Source organism: Ostrea edulis, chromosome 3, assembly GCF_947568905.1.
Source record: "Ostrea edulis chromosome 3, xbOstEdul1.1, whole genome shotgun sequence".
NCBI classification, from domain to species: domain Eukaryota; kingdom Metazoa; phylum Mollusca; class Bivalvia; order Ostreida; family Ostreidae; genus Ostrea; species Ostrea edulis.
In genome coordinates, this window is record NC_079166.1 from 29,231,918 (window position 1) to 29,248,646 (window position 16,729).

Sequence of the window (16,729 nt, forward strand, 5' to 3'; positions counted from 1 at the left end):
TTTCATACAAAATCAAGTGATATGTATGTTAGAAAGGCCCTTCATCCTGCTAACTGTGGTGTAGACTATCCACACATCGTGTTGGGAGGTGAAAGGTCAAGATATTAATATATATTAAAAAGAGGGGGGGGGGGTACATCCTGCTTGCTACAAAGAAACTTTTTTGAAAAATGAAAATTGAATTTACATTTTATAAGTAAAATAAATACAATTTGCTGAAATGAATGTGGTTTATTTTTTCATTGTATCAAGTGTACTCCATTCATAAATGATTGCACAATGTATTGTACATAATTATGTGGCAGAGGAGGAGCAGGGTGAAACAGATAAAGTTCACTCTACAGCAACATATACAGCAAAGGGCTTCACAAAGTTTCACAATATAGGATAGTTCAAATAAAATGTTGACTATCTTATGATGCTCTTCATAAATTAATTAGGCTTAGAATGAATTGCTGTTTGTCTCCCACCCTCTTATCTGACGCCCTGTCACTAAGGACCAGAGCTGTTGATTTATTTATGTTGCCTACTTCCCACAACTTATAGTATACAGCACTACACTGAAAAATTAAATTTGCATGGTGACAAAATAGACTTAATGAGTGTATTCCTATAGAATTATTGTCCATCCATCATTCATAAAACTAACAAGTGTTCCACAGTGATTTTCCTTTGGGAGACGAAAAACATTCTCACAATTACATTCAACAGAAAAGTAAGAAAACAAACGGTGATCAATCTCATACTGCAACTAGTAATTCCCATAAATAATACAAAATTAAGAGTAGGGCAAACATGGACCCCGGATATATCAGAGGTGGGATCAGGTGTCTAGGAGGACTAAGCATACCCTGTGGACCGGTCACACCCACTGTGAGCCCTATATCTTGACAGGGTTTGACATTTACTTTTTTGAGCACTAGACCAGTCGGGCTACTTCAAATGATTTTTACTAGACCTGACATTATATCCACTAGCCCTGACCAACTTTCCAGAAAAAAACCCTGATAGTTTCTCCATGTTTAAATACTTCAACGTTAAGTTTGAACCAAAACGTATTTAATTGTCTCAAAAATATCTTAAGTCTCGTCATTCAATTTGATTTTCAAACACGTTTTCTGTTTCTTTAAATTTTACCCAGCATGGATATTCTTTAATCTATTTAGTATAAAATGACCTCATCCGGCTTTTTATTTCATTTACATTTCATAAGCCCTGCTTTGTTTCTTCTTAACCTTTTCTTTTTTCTCCTGGGACGTCTTTCCTTGAGGACAAGAAGTCGTATTAAAATATAGACATTCCCGCACATATGTCAACACCGATAAATAGTCGTAATTTATTAACTTGATAAACACTTTATTATAGTCAATTCAAATAAACTGTTTAAAATTAACACCGAGTAGATGTCGTAAAACATCCCTACCGACCGCGACTTATTTATTAGAAATAAAAATAGAGATTATTCCATCATACGGTTCAAGATTGCTTGCAAATTCTTTACAGTTATTTTCTTTTTAGTTAAGAATAAAATATCTTACTGTTTAAAGTAAAGTTTCTTGTTTATTTTTAACACGACCAGTCGGATTAGTAAATCGACATTTTACCCGACCGGACCTATCATTTAGTAGACTCGGTCGGTCGGACGTGCCTTAGTGTCAAACCCTGCTTGATCAGGTAAACTGAGTAATCCGTAGTCAAATCAGTGTATAAAGAATGGTCTGACAATTGGTATGAAACACGTCAAGACAGCATTTGACCCAATGATAGGTTGTATTGGCAAACTAGATCATAATAACGACCATAGAATTTGCAAAATGCTGGCTGCAACCATACTGACCTGCAGGCAAGCATTCATGTCTGAGAGGTAAAGCATTCTTCAGTAATGTCTATTGCAGAAAATGTGGGAGAGTAGTCTATTGCAGAAGATGTGACAGAGTTGTCTATTGCAGAAGATGTGAGTAGTCTATTGCAGAAGATGTGAGTAGTCTATTGCAGAAGATGTGGGAGAGTAGTCTATTGCAGAAGATGTGACAGAGTTGTCTATTGCAGAAGATGTGAGTGAGTTGTCTATTGCAGAAGATGTGGGATAGTTGTCTGTTGCAGAAGATGTGAGAGAGTTGTCTGTTGCAGAAGATGTGGGAGAGTTGTCTATTGCAGAAGATGTGAGTGAGTTGTCTATTGCAGAAGATGTGACAGAGTAGTCTATTGCAGAAGATGTGGGAGAGTTGTCTATTGCAGAAGATGTGAGTGAGTTGTCTATTGCAGAAGATGTGAGTGACTTGTCTATTGCAGAAGATGTGGGAGAGTTGTCTATTGCAGAAGATGTGGGAGAGTTGTCTATTGCAGAAGATGTGAGTGAGTTGTCTATTCCAGAAGATGTGGGAGAGTTGTCTATTGCAGAAGATGTGGGAGAGTTGTCTATTGCAGAAGATGTGAGTGAGTTGTCTATTGCAGAAGATGTGACAGAGTAGTCTATTGCAGAAGATGTGGGAGAGTTGTTTATCGCAGAAGATGTGGGAGAGTTGTCTATTGCAGAAGATGTGGGAGAGTTGTCTATTGCAGAAGATGTGAGTGAGTTGTCTATTGCAGAAGATGTTGGAGAGTAGTCTATTGCAGAAGATGTGGGAGAGTTGTCTGTTGCAGAAGATGTGAGTGAGTTGTCTATTGCAGAAGATGTTGGAGAGTAGTCTATTGCAGAAGATGTGGGAGAGTTGTCTATTGCAGAAGATGTGACAGAGTAGTCTATTGCAGAAGATGTGAGTGAGTTGTCTATTGCAGAAGATGTGAGTGACTTGTCTATTGCAGAAGATGTGACAGAGTAGTCTATTGCAGAAGATGTGGGAGAGTTGTCTATTGCAGAAGATGTGAGTGAGTTGTCTATTGCAGAAGATGTGAGTGACTTGTCTATTGCAGAAGATGTGACAGAGTAGTCTATTGCAGAAGATGTGGGAGAGTTGTCTATTGCAGAAGATGTGAGTGAGTTGTCTATTGCAGAAAATGTGACAGAGTAGTCTATTGCAGAAGATGTGGGAGAGTTGTTTATCGCAGAAGATGTGAGTGAGTTGTCTATTGCAGAAGATGTGGGAGACAAACTAACAGGTGTATAAAGCAATTTGTCCCTCCTTCTACAAAGGTGCTCATACAAAATATTCTAGTTTGGGGGAAAATAGAAGATACAAATGTCATTCAATGCCAGGTTTTCATTTTTGTATTGCTGTATAGAGTAGTAAATGGAGCATACAAAAAATATACGTGGAGTCCACTCCAATCTGGAGGGTAACTTGTTCTTTGAAGTGAAAAAATAATTTCTTGAGAGAAATAATAGAATTTGAATAGGGGTATTTATTCCAGGTCAATTGAAAAAAAAGTGAAACAAAGGACTTTTTAATTAGGTGGCCAAGATTAGGCCAAGTAAAATTAATTAGTAGATTATCATTCAAACTTCACAAAAAAATGGGGCGGGTGGGAGGATTTTATTTTTATTTTTTATTTTTCGCCATGGTATTCTTGACCTCGAAAATGCCTTCTCTCATTGAGAAAAGGTTTGTAAATCATAATTACATGTGTATTTGGGTTTCTAAAAGGCAAAGTGAAACAAAGTACGTTTAAGATACCGGACCGGGCATAAAAATATCCAGAAATCGTAATTTTGAAAAATAAAAAAAATCGGGGCGGGGCGATTTTCGAGGGGCGGGCGGGAATGATAATCTACTAATTAATCTTACTTGGCCTTAGAGACAAATTGTGACTAATTTGAGATCCTCAAGAAGTTCTGTAAGACAAATGGCTAAATTAACTTGAGAATGATTAGTTTAAAAAAAAAAACATACAGTGAGGAGACATCAATCTTGTCATTACAATGTCTTTCACTTAATACAGGTATGGTAAAAATTTCATTCATCGAAACTTTACAGAAAAAAATAAAATGTTGTCCACTTCATCAATCTATGCACACTTAAATGTGCAGACTTTGAATGAGATTAAGGAGCATTAATTGGAACCCAATGACGTACATAATAGTTCATTCGGTGAAGCCGACTTTGTGAATAGCCGACTACTCCATCTCATTACAAACTGTTGTGCCAAATATAAGCTTGTTTTGCTGCTAATAATTAGGTGTGTGGTACTTTAGACAGAATGTTGACATCTGCTCATACAAAACTGCAATTTCTGCAGACACTGCAGACTACTGTGTTAAGTAGATGCTCTTAACTGTAAATCATGTTCAAGGGCATATAGTTATATAAATCATTTCAAAAATGAGGGCCTAAATTTGGAATTAATTGGCTCGTTGAATATCATGTTTTCCAATTTTTATTAGCTCACTTTAACCACCAGCTGATATCATATGAACATCCCTGACGATGTCTGTTATATGTTTTATGATATCATATATAGAACTTCTTTTCAGAACCAATAAATCAATTACAACTAAACTTGGTATAAACTGGGTAAAGTGAAACAAGTCAGATAGGCCCTAAGTTCTTCTAACTCTTAAGGGGGGGGGGGGGTAATTAAGGAGGGGTAATAATTAGGGTAAAGTCATTCATTGTTATCACCTTTTTGGTTTGTAGTAGTTGGGGCTATAATGGACCGTGCATATCAGCCTGGTAGCTCAGGGTTTATATAGCACCTGGCTAGTACTGCTGGGGTCCTGGGTTCGATTCCTGGTCCAGCCATAAATTTTCTCCTTTCTTATATTACATTTGGTGCCATTGACCACCCCTGGACTTCAGGTGAACGTCCTGCCAGGGGCAAAAGAATCTGGATTGTGTATCTTCAAGGGTGAAGACAATTTAAGAGGGGGGGGGGGGCTGATGGCAATATGAACTGTGTCACTAGTAGTTAGGGCAATATGAACTCTGTCACTAGTATTTAGGCAATATGAACTGTGTCACTAGTAGTTAGGGCAATATGAACTGTGTCACTAGTAGTTAGGGCAATATGAACTCTTGTCACTAGTAGTTAGGCAATATGAACTGTGTCACTAGTACTTAGGGCAATATGAACTGTGTCACTAGTAGTTAGGGCAATATGAACTCTGCCACTAGTAGTTAGGGCAATATGAACTCTGTCACTAGTAGTTAGGGCAATATGAACTCTGTCACTAGTATTTAGGCAATATGAACTGTGTCACTAGTAGTTAGGGCAATATGAACTGTGGATTTTGGCTTGAGTTCAGCTCCGTGGTTAAAGTCCTGCATGAGTTCGTATTCGATTCCCTTAAACAGCCGTAGATTTTCTCCTTTCCTACTTACAGGTACCAGGAAGTGTGCTAGCAATTTCCCCTCATAAATTTCAATTTCACTTTAATCATAAGTGTATTAATGTGGCAAGAAACGTCAAAGGTGCAGGAAACTTGTTTGAAAACTTGTCAACGCACAGCCATAATTAAAAATCTGCTATTGTGATAATCACCTTTATAATTAAACATGCAAATTGTATGATTAAAATCTCATCTCTTTTGAAGTTGTGGAGTGAATTTTAATTAGGGGCAGTTCTTGAACATAGTGAACAGTTTTTACATGAATTTGTCATCGTTTAATGGTCAAATTAAAATTCACAACACATTTAGCAATATGCCATAATGTACGATCTTGTGCTGTGTACTGTTAATTAGACACAAGAGACATATGGGCCACAAGGCTAACCTGACACACCAATTGATCTTGAGGAAGAAAAAATGTTTACAAAACAGGTAGGAGGAAATGCAATGGACCAGACCGGGATTCGAACTTGGGCCCCCTGCATTACTAGTCAGGTGATCTAACCACAGAGTTATCCCGGCCGAAATCCACAGTCCATATATAGCCCCAACTACCACATTGAGTCCCTCCTTTAATTTGCCTTCACTCTCGAAGACGCACAACCCAGATTCTTTTCACCCCTGAAAGGACAACTGTAGTATACTAGGAGATGAGAAAATCTTTGGCTGGACTGGGAATCGAACCCGAGACCCTCACACCACCGAGTCTGGTGCTGTAACCACTAAGCTATCCAGACCGATATCCAGGGTCTGTATATAGCCCTAACTACTACAGGTATACTATTCAGGGTTTTGGAAATGGACTGGGAAATGTAGTAACTAGTTAAAGATACATTCAAATATACTGTATATACTCACCTATAAGTCGGATTTTTTGGAGTTTAATTTTGGTCCAAAACTATATGTCCGACTTATAGGAGTATCCTAAGAAGATTAGTATTTTTCTGGACGGCGTTAGGTATAGCCTAGTATTTTTTAAACAACAAAAACATGGACGAAATAAACAAAATAGTAACTGTTTTTGTTGAGAATAAAAAAGTGAATATCAAATATCGGTGCATTATCGGCATATTATTTGAAACACAGGTAAAAACATTAGAGCAATGATTTGAAATTTTCAACCGATTTTTGAAAAAAGTTGGACCGACTTATAAATAGGTCAATGGCAATTCCCTCCAAAATAACCTTAAAACTATACAACCGACTTATAAGCAAACCAACTTATAGGCAAGTATATACGGTACTCAATTTTCTTTCTTTTTTAATTAACCGATTGTGGATTTTGCAACCGATTGCCGTCCGCTCCGACCAAGTAACCAGTTAACTGATTAAAAAAATGCCTCCTAACATATATATACCATATATAAGTGGTATTTTTAGTGAGACATAAATTTAATGAAACGTCAATAAATTATGGGTATATATATTGAGCAAGAGCTAATTTTAGCAAATTTTTAATTTTCAAGAAAGATAGCTATTACCTCCGGAATGGAACAGATTGTTAGCGATATTCCATTTTAGCAATCTCAACACTGTCACTAATGATGCCAAAATTACATTCTCGCTAAAAATTCCACTTATACGAGATATATATATACACACCTCATAAACGTCTTTATTAAAAGTCTCGAAGATGCATCTGATGGGTATAAAAATCATTGTGGAGTGACTGGATACGTGAATATTTGTTTATGGCTATATATTGTAGTGTGAAAAATCTGAGTTAATCAACTCCTCTATTGTTTTGTAAATGATTAAAATCATCACCAAGGCATTTTCCCTTCATTGCACTCTGGCCATTAGTCACAAAAAGACAACTTTTAATTATTAGAAAGTATTCCAACAAAACATTACACAGTATTTGTAAATGTTCGACAAGTTCATGTTAAGGAATCGATCTAAATAACCAGTACCCGGCCAATGCCCAGATTTTAATTTGATGTTAACGTTAAATAACAGTTCTTTCATTGGGTACATTTATCAATCTGCAATTTCTGCTTTGTTTTTCATAAAATTTCATGGGAACATTACTATATTGAGTTTTTGTCTTCTAATCTACACCCTTGCCCCACCCCTTTTTACAGTTTTATGATGGAAAGATTGATAAATTTGATCAATTCATAGACATGAGAGGGATTATATCAATGGCTTTGTCATTATTAGTTTGTACAAAGAGACCTTGAACACCAACAGAAACCATTGGCAAATACTTTATGCAAGGTCAACCATTAATTGCTACACGTACGTCTGAAAAATCTAGGTTGATAAAAGTCAAGTAGTAAGAGATATATAGGGCTTAAATCTACAAAATTACGTAAGTCACAAATTGCATATCATTTGACTAAATTCTTGTGCATGAAGATAATAAGGTTTCACAAAAACTGCTGAACCTCACACGTGTCTGTTGAAAAATATCTTCATATCCTTGAGGGTAAAGTTGTAAAGATTTCCTTCTTCAGCAGAGATTCTCTCCTCTCCATGAACCAGCCCGTGCTAGCATTAAAATATTCAAATCTAGCACAAGGTGAATACAAAGAGAGATTGAAATCCAAAGAGGTATATATTGTCCAAAGGGATTCTGTACTGAGCCAGGTGAATGGTCTGCTGAGACAGGTGAGTGGTCATCTGAGCCAGTGAATGGTCGGCTGGCCCAGGTGAATGGCCTACTCACATAGCTAGGTGAACCATCTCGTGACTGATAAAGGTGGTTGGCATGCTGACAGAGGTGAACCATCCACTGACACGGATGTACAGCTCACAGACAACAGGTGAACCCTTCACAGACAAAGTGAACCCTTCACAGACAAGGTGAACCCTTCAAACACAACAGGTGAACCCTTCAAACACAACAGGTAAACCCTTCAAACACAACAGGTAAACCCTTCACAGACAATAGGTAAACCTTTCACCGACAATAGGTGAACCCTTCAAACAAAAGGTAAACTCTTCACAAACAACAGGTGAATGGCCTACAGACACAGGTGAATGGCTCACAGACACAGGTGAATGGCTCACAGACACAGGTGAATGGCTCACTGACACAGGTGAATGGCTCACTGACACAGGTGAGCTACAAAATGTATACGTCTCATAAACACCTGAGTCATCAGAAATTATTTATAACAACCCTTAAGTGTTCAATTTTTTAAGCTGATTTCACTATTCTCACAAATTGTCAAGGGCAGCTGATGAAGGACCATTATTCAGTAATAATATATTGAATGGCTTATCAGAGACCACAATTGCAGTCATAAAAATTGGTCAATTGTTGAACCAATTTCTGCCATTATCAAATTGTCAAGGACAAAATGATAATGTCAAATGAAAACAATATCTAAATGGGGTGATCATTGTCTATCTTAGAATATTACGCATTAGAAATATCGAGGACTTCGGACAATGAGCCCATTTAACAAGGGGTACATTAGACATAGCACACAGTATTATACATGTCATTTCAATTTGCAGCATAAGATAAAATGTCAGTCGGATTGGGACTCGGACTCAGGACAGGAGTTCCATGGGGTGTCCAAAGAGTTAGACCAATGGGCTGATGTATACCAATCTTCACACCCCTTCCTCCATCCCTTTTCTGAGGACGGGACAATTTTTCTTTTCAAGCTAAGAAGATGCAACATGTGACATATTGTCTAACGGCATGGCTGCAGCATATATTTACACAGCAATATAACTGTTTTCTAGCCCAGCAAACTAATTCCACCATGTTTTAACTACAACTCTGATTTATGTAAACCTGACTGAAAAAAGGTACAGCAAAGGACACATAATACTGTTTACATGTATTTGATTTGATTTTTATGCTCCCCTTTGAGAGGGGGCATATTGGTTTGCACCTGTCGGTCGGTCGGTCTGTCTGTAGACCACATGTTGTCTGCTCAATATCTTGAGAACCATTCACTTGATGATAATGATATTTCATATGTGGGTTGTTTATGAGTGGAAGATGATCCCTATTGTTTTTCAGGTCAAAAGGTCAAGGGTCAATCTACTCTGGACATAGGAATATAATGTTCGCTCAATATCTCGAGAACCCTTTGCTTGAAAGACATCAAACTTGGCACACTGGTACATCCTAAGGAGTAGATGATCCCTATAGATTTTGAGGTCATATGGTCAAAGGTCAAGGGTCAAACTGAGCATAGGAATATACTGACCATTCAATGTCTAGAGAACCCTTTGCTTGACAGACATCAAACTTGGTACAACAGTACATCTTCAGAAGAAGATGACCCCTATTGATTTTTAGGTCACATGGTCAAGGGTCAAACAGGACATAGGATTATACTGTCCGTTCAATATCTTGAGAACCCTTTGCTTGACAGACATCAAACTTGCTACACTAGTACGTCTTCAGGAGAAGATGACCCCTATTGATTTTAAGGTCAAGGGTCAAACTGGACATAGGAATATACTGTCCGTTCAATATCTTGAGAACCCTTTGCTTGACAGACATCAAACTTGGTACACTAGTACGTCTTCAGGAGAAGATGACCCCTATTGATTTTGAGGTCACATGGTCAAAGATCAAAGGTCAAACTGGACATAGGAATATAATGTCTGCTCAATATCTTGAGAACCCTTTTCTTGACAGACATCAAACTTAGCACACTGGTAGATCTGCAGGAGAAGATGACTCTTATTGATTTTGAGGTCACATGAGCAAAGGTCAAGGGTCAAACTGGACATAGGAATATACTGTCCGTTCAATATCTTGAGAACCCTCTGCTTGACAGACATCAAACTTGGTACACTGGTACATCTTCAGGAGATGATCCCTATTGATTTTGAGGTCACATGTTTAAAGGTCAAGGGTCAACCTGGACATTGGAATATACTGTCTGCTCAATATCTTCAGAACCCTTTGCTTGACAGACATCAAACTTTAAATAGTACACTGGTGTATATTCAGGAGAAGATGACTCCTATTGATTTTGAGGTCACATGGTCAAAGGTCAAGGGTCAAACTGGACATAGTAATATACTGTCCACTCAATATCTTGATAACCCTTTTACTTGACAGACATCAAACTTAGTACATTGGTACATCTTCAGGAGAGGATGACCCATATTGATTTTGAGGTCAAAAGTCAATAGCTGAACTGGACATAGTAATATATTGTCTCCTATATTTTAAGAATTATTTGCTTGATTGACACGTACCAAACTTGGTACACTGGTACAGCATAAGGAGTAGATGACCCCTATTGAATTTTAGGTCACATGGTCAATTCACTCTTGACATAGGAAGATATTGTCTGCTCAATATTTTGAATTGATGATAATACTATCAATTAAATGAGGTGTGTGTATAACCCTTTTCAATTTTGCACCATGTGGGGCATATGTGTTTTACAAACATCTCTTGTTTTATTAATTTTTTTATTTTTTATTTTTTTTGGCAATAAGATAACTCTTTAGCAATTTTGTGAGTCTGTTGGATTTGCGAAAACATTTAATATCATGAAAATAACTTCATAGAAAATATTAGTTTATTTGTCATATAGTTTATAGTTTTGGAGTTTTTCTACATCTTCATTATTTACATATCAGTTACCAGATTCTCTCCAAGTTCACAATTTTTTCTAAATGCTTGTAAGGCATTAATTATAGGCTTGTTGAGTGTCTTTAATGTAATCCAAATATGCAGTGACCAATGCATACTGCACATCTTGCAGTTTTTAGAATATATGGTATCTTATCACAGATGGATTTTCAGGGAGAATGAGCACATTTCTAATAGTCAGCTAGTTCTCCTTCTGTCCTGCGATTAAATTATAGACATTCAATTCTATTTTAGTATAGCTGCAAAATATTATAACTCATATTTGGAATGCTTAACTTGGGAGAAATTTAGGATGTTTGTGTTTCAACTTAATTATCATGGTGGATAATTGATTACTATCCTGAATTGTAAGTTTGTCATGTTCGTGGAGGTTTTAAATTCCTGGGAATGTCCATACCCCCCCCCCCCCCCCCCCAAAAAAAAAACCTTATGAAAATCCCCCACATAAATCAACAGTAACCTATAGCTTATTTTAATTTTAAAGGAAATAACTTTTGCGTTTCAATCGCATTTATTTTTATCAAAAGTAGGTCAAACTTCCAGGCCAAGGTCACGTCAAGATCATACACCATTGCATCACATGAAAGGTCTTTCCATAAAGAATATAGTTCAAGAGACATATTTTAATATTCTAGAGATTTTACCTACATGTCTATATCAGCATATAACACTTCAATCCCCTACTATGGCCCATCCTACACCCCATCCCAACCCCCACCCACCCATCCCGATCTATTCTATTATTTTATGTCAGGAAAATAACATATGTTTTGAACTGTTGGGGTCCAATGGTTCTTGAGAAGATTTTTAAGTGACCCCACCCTGTTTTTGCATTTTCATGATTATCTCCCCTTTAAAGGGGGCATGGCCCTTCATTGATCTAACTTGAATTCTCTCCATCCAAGGATGCTCTTTGCCACATTTGGTTGAAATTGACACAGTGGTTCTGGAGAAGAAGTAAAAAATGTGAAAAGTTTACAGAAAGATGGACAGATGGGCGACGCACAACCGGTGATCAGAAAAGCTCACTTGAGCTTTCAGCTCAGGTGAGCTAAACAAGAATTTCATTTTTGAAAATACACGAGAGTATCATCTTAACTGCGATGCAATTTCCAATACACATGTACCACGTATAATATATATACATATGAACATGTATAACAATTTGCATTTACATTCAACACAAGTACAAGAAATGTCAGAACTTTTATATTAAACTAAATCTATATGCTACTCTTAAGCTAAATAACTCATAAAAATGTTTCAGGGAATAAAATTCCATTTTGTTTCTGAGAGGGTTCATCAGAAAAATCTTATAAATGAAGAATGGCACTTGAAGTAGACATCATGTTAGATCCTATCTTTGAAACTGTCCGATAAGTCAATACATATGTTATATTATACAAAACATGTATGCTTTTATTCAAATAATTTATTAAGAGAGGTTAAAGATTATGAAAATGAAAACAAATTGTGCACAACACATATCTATACAAATCTGTTGTCTTAATTAAGCTGCATACTGAGCTCTATATCAATTTATTGAATTTGTGACAGTTCATACATGCGTACATATTTTGACACTACCCCGGGTGGAATATTAATGCAATGACTCAGTGTTTATATATGATTGATCAACTTTTTCCTAATCCATATAATTATTTAGTATAAAGGAAAAGTATGAAATTACAAGTAGAAAACCTATCCATTTCTTATTAAATGCCATAAAAACTGGTCAAAAATCGTCCATTAATTGACATGATCCCCTGAAAAAAATTTGCCGATTATCCAGTTTTCTTCTTACAATTAGTAATCTTATTATCTTTTTAAAATCATTCTTTAATTTGGATTCAAACTCTAATGTAGATTTTTTTTAATTTTAACTTTTATATTGCACTTTGGAAATTTCCCTGTTTCCTTTGCAATTACGACTACTTCATAGCCAACTTTTGACTGGTTTAAAATTGATTATGGATTTGATTATAACCAACTGATTTTTATCCTCTTTTCATCGATCACTGATCATTAAATGTGACTGCATGACTCTGTTTTTCTTTGGAAACAAACCTGGCCACAACTTGACTGAATTTACTTCCGCCTCGACATGTCAGAATGTATGACGGTTCATTTACAGAATTAACCAAAACGAATGCTTGGAAAGCTGACAGGACAGGCCGTATGTCTGAATTAGAAGCCGTGATGTCCTTTACGTGGAGTAGTCTCTCTTTGTTTCCATTTCCTGTATCAAAATATATATCCTGTTTTTCACATTTCCTGAATGGTATAAAAGAAGAAACCCATCAATGCCAGGGGATGGCACCAATATCTCTGTTGATTCAGTAGAGTTTGAGACAATGTGATGTGAGAAGAAGAGTGCCTGTCTCCCTCCTTTTGTGAATATTCCCATTTAATTACAGGCAGCTCAGACGTATAAGACTCACAGTATGTGTCATAAGGAAATATTGCACTTTCCATATACAAAGTAATTAAAAAAAAGTAATTAAAAGCTGGTCAGGATGTAGGACTCGCATTGCCATTCCATCAATTGCGTTTTGTTTCCATCAAATTCCAGTCCACATGGAATATCGCAAGACAATAAGGTGAACATGCGCAGGAATAGTAATATTTCTCATTGGAAGTTATAGTTCAAAAGTCAGGCTTAATTCTGATCAGGCCTGGATTTCTCGGGGGGGGGGGGGGGGGGGAGAGAGAGAGATTATTTAGTCAAAACTTAATTGGACTTAAGTCTGGGATTTTACTCAAAATTTTGACTGCTCAAATAAAATAAAAAAACAACAACTCCAAACTTGATGCATGCTTGATTTATTATATTACAGTTTATTCCATTATGATATTTCAGCATGTTTACTGCATGGTCATGTGTAAAATTGAATGAAAAGAAAGGATAAAATAGGTGAATTGCAGTACACAATGTTTTAATCTTGGGCATATTTCTCACCAACATTGCTTTTGTCTATTCCTTTTGAAAATTTATTAGATTCAAAATGTATTATCTTGGAAACGTCCCAACATAAAGCTGTTATAAACAACCATCATTAATGTTTATTTTATATATTTTCAAAATACAGCATAAAAAAGTAAGTCCCCCGGGAGAGGGGGTGTGTTAAAAGTGTCACTCGGGCCGATGGTCTGATAATATAAATATGTGTCAGTTAATTACGAAACAATATCCGAGTTGAAACTGCAGTGATTTCCTGCAATTATAACGTTTTTGTGGAGTGCACAAAAAATCAAAAACAGTTACATATGATTTTCAAACTCATTCCACTACAGTAACTTCAAAGATTAATTGTCTTGTACATGTACTTAAAAAAAAAGTTTATATTGATAACTTTATGCAAATTCACAAGGAAATTTTCTTATTCATTTTTTTTTTCTCCGTTTGCAGAAATTATGCATTTCCTCTTAGACTTCAATTTTAAATTCAGCAAGTGAGCACACTTTATCTAAACCAAGTGTGTCAGATATTTCACGATGAGCGAAAGGTGCACAGTGAACAGGTACCAACCTTGACTTCAAGGTCACAAGTTTAGTTGTTTATACACTTCAAAGGTTATCCTCAAATCATGGGGGAAATGGTGTTATTTACAGAAAGTATCTTTAAAGTGCAATTGACTTTTAGACTATTTATCAATAATTATACCCTGATTACATAACTCCGAATTTTATTGCAATTTCAAAGCTAATTAAATGCAGTGATCTTGCATGAATGACGTTTATAATGAGCATTAAGAGATTAACTGATTAACACAATCAGTGTCTATTCCTAGAGAAAGAAAAACATTTTCGGTTTGTTAAATTCTAATTGCTTGTCTTAAGACACTCCTATTGTAAATGATAAAACATCGTGTTCTCCAGTTGTGTTGGGACGTCACCACAGATAAAAATGCTGCATTACTATACACATCAAGAATCGCACATTTCTGATAATCTGACTTCAATGTTATCTTGTCTTGCTTCAATTGTACTTCTTAAGAAAGCCAATTATTTCCAAATACTTTTAAATTAATCTGGTAGTGGTGTAATGAAACTTTTCATCCATCTTTTACTTCTGTAAAACGATCAGCAGAAAGTGAAAAAGTGTGACTAAGATTAAAGTAAGCTCATGCAGCTAAATTTAAAGCACCAAAGGAGTTGCTCCTCGTGGCAAGTTCCTTGCAATCATCCTCCATAGATCCAAATCTTCACAGGAATTGTAGCTAGTCATTCTCCACAGACCCAAACATTCACAGGAATGATAACTAGTCATCCTCCACAGACCCAAACCTTCACAGGAATTATAACTAGTCATTCTCCACAGACTCAAACCTTCACAGGAATTATAGCTAGTCATCCTCCACAGACTCAAACCTTCACAGGAATTATAGCTAGTCATCCTCCACAGACCCAAACCTTCACAGGAATTATAGCTAGTCATCCTCCACAGACTCAAACCTTCACAGGAATTATAGCTAGTCATCCTCCACAGACCCAAACCTTCACAGGAATTATAGCTAGTCATCCTCCACAGACTCAAACCTTCACAGGAATTATAGCTAGTCATTCTCCACAGACCCAAACATTCACAGGAATTATAGCTAGTCATTCTCCACAGACCCAAACCTTCACAGGAATTATAGCTAGTCATCCTCCACAGACTCAAACCTTCACAGGAATTATAGCTAGTCATCCTCCACAGACCCAAACCTTCACAGGAATTATAGCTAGTCATCCTCCACAGACTCAAACCTTCACAGGAATTATAGCTAGTCATCCTCCACAGACCCAAACCTTCACAGGAATTATAGCTAGTCATCCTCCACAGACTCAAACCTTCACAGGAATTATAGCTAGTCATCCTCCACAGACCCAAACCTTCACAGGAATTATAGCTAGTCATTCTCCACAGACCCAAACCTTCACAGGAATTATAGCTAGTCATCCTCCACAGACTCAAACCTTCACAGGAATTATAGCTAGTCATCCTCCACAGACTCAAACCTTCACAGGAATTATAGCTAGTCATCCTCCACAGACTCAAACCTTCACAGGAATTATAGCTAGTCATCCTCCACAGACTCAAACCTTCACAGGAATTATAGCTAGTCATCCTCCACAGACTCAAACCTTCACTTCATTTTTCATTAATTTCATAATCCTTATCAATACTTGATTGGATTAGAATCAGGTATTTCTATCTAAATTAACAAGAGGCCCACAGTCCTTATCACGGTCACCTGAATACTAGCGAAAAAGTATCACTATACTTCCATGGGTTATGAAATCTAGAAAAAAATTGCTATTCTGAATATCTAAGTTAAATTCTAATGTTCAGCAACAGTATAAAACAAGATGTGTTCTTAAAACTTCACTGCCTTCAAAAGTGCATACACTGATGAAAGGCTTTAAATAATATAGGTAGTCATAACCCTGAGTTTTGATTGAAATTCACCATTTTTTGTACATCCTTTTCTGCTATTCCTAAGTATGCATTTAGATTTTATACAGTATCAGCAAACTTACACATAAATACTATATACTAAGTTTGGACCCACCCTGGGGATAGAACACTTACTCTGGGGATCATCAAATTTACGTACAATTTTGGTAAAAAACTACCTGCTCTATCCATTTAGTATCAACAGCACTAAAGAAGATGTTATTTAAGTGTTTTACACATAAACACTACATAACAAGTTTGGCCCCACCCTGGGGTCAGAACCCCTACCTCGGAGATCATGAAATTTACAATTTTGGTAGTGGTCTTCCTGCTCTCCATCACCATGTATTTAGTTTTTCTTACACATGTGCGGTTCTTGAGAAGACTTTTGAAAATTGATCAATTTTGGGCATTTTTCACCGCTACTAAGGCCCCAGGA

General features: G+C 36.6%; 1 protein-coding gene across 5 annotated transcripts in view; it reads right to left on the reverse strand.

Moving 5' to 3' along the window:
* Window positions 1–16,729, reverse strand: part of LOC125677450 (terminal nucleotidyltransferase 5C-like) — a 131,494-nt gene that overhangs the window by 643 nt on the left and 114,122 nt on the right. The gene's annotated exons all lie outside the window — the stretch shown is intronic.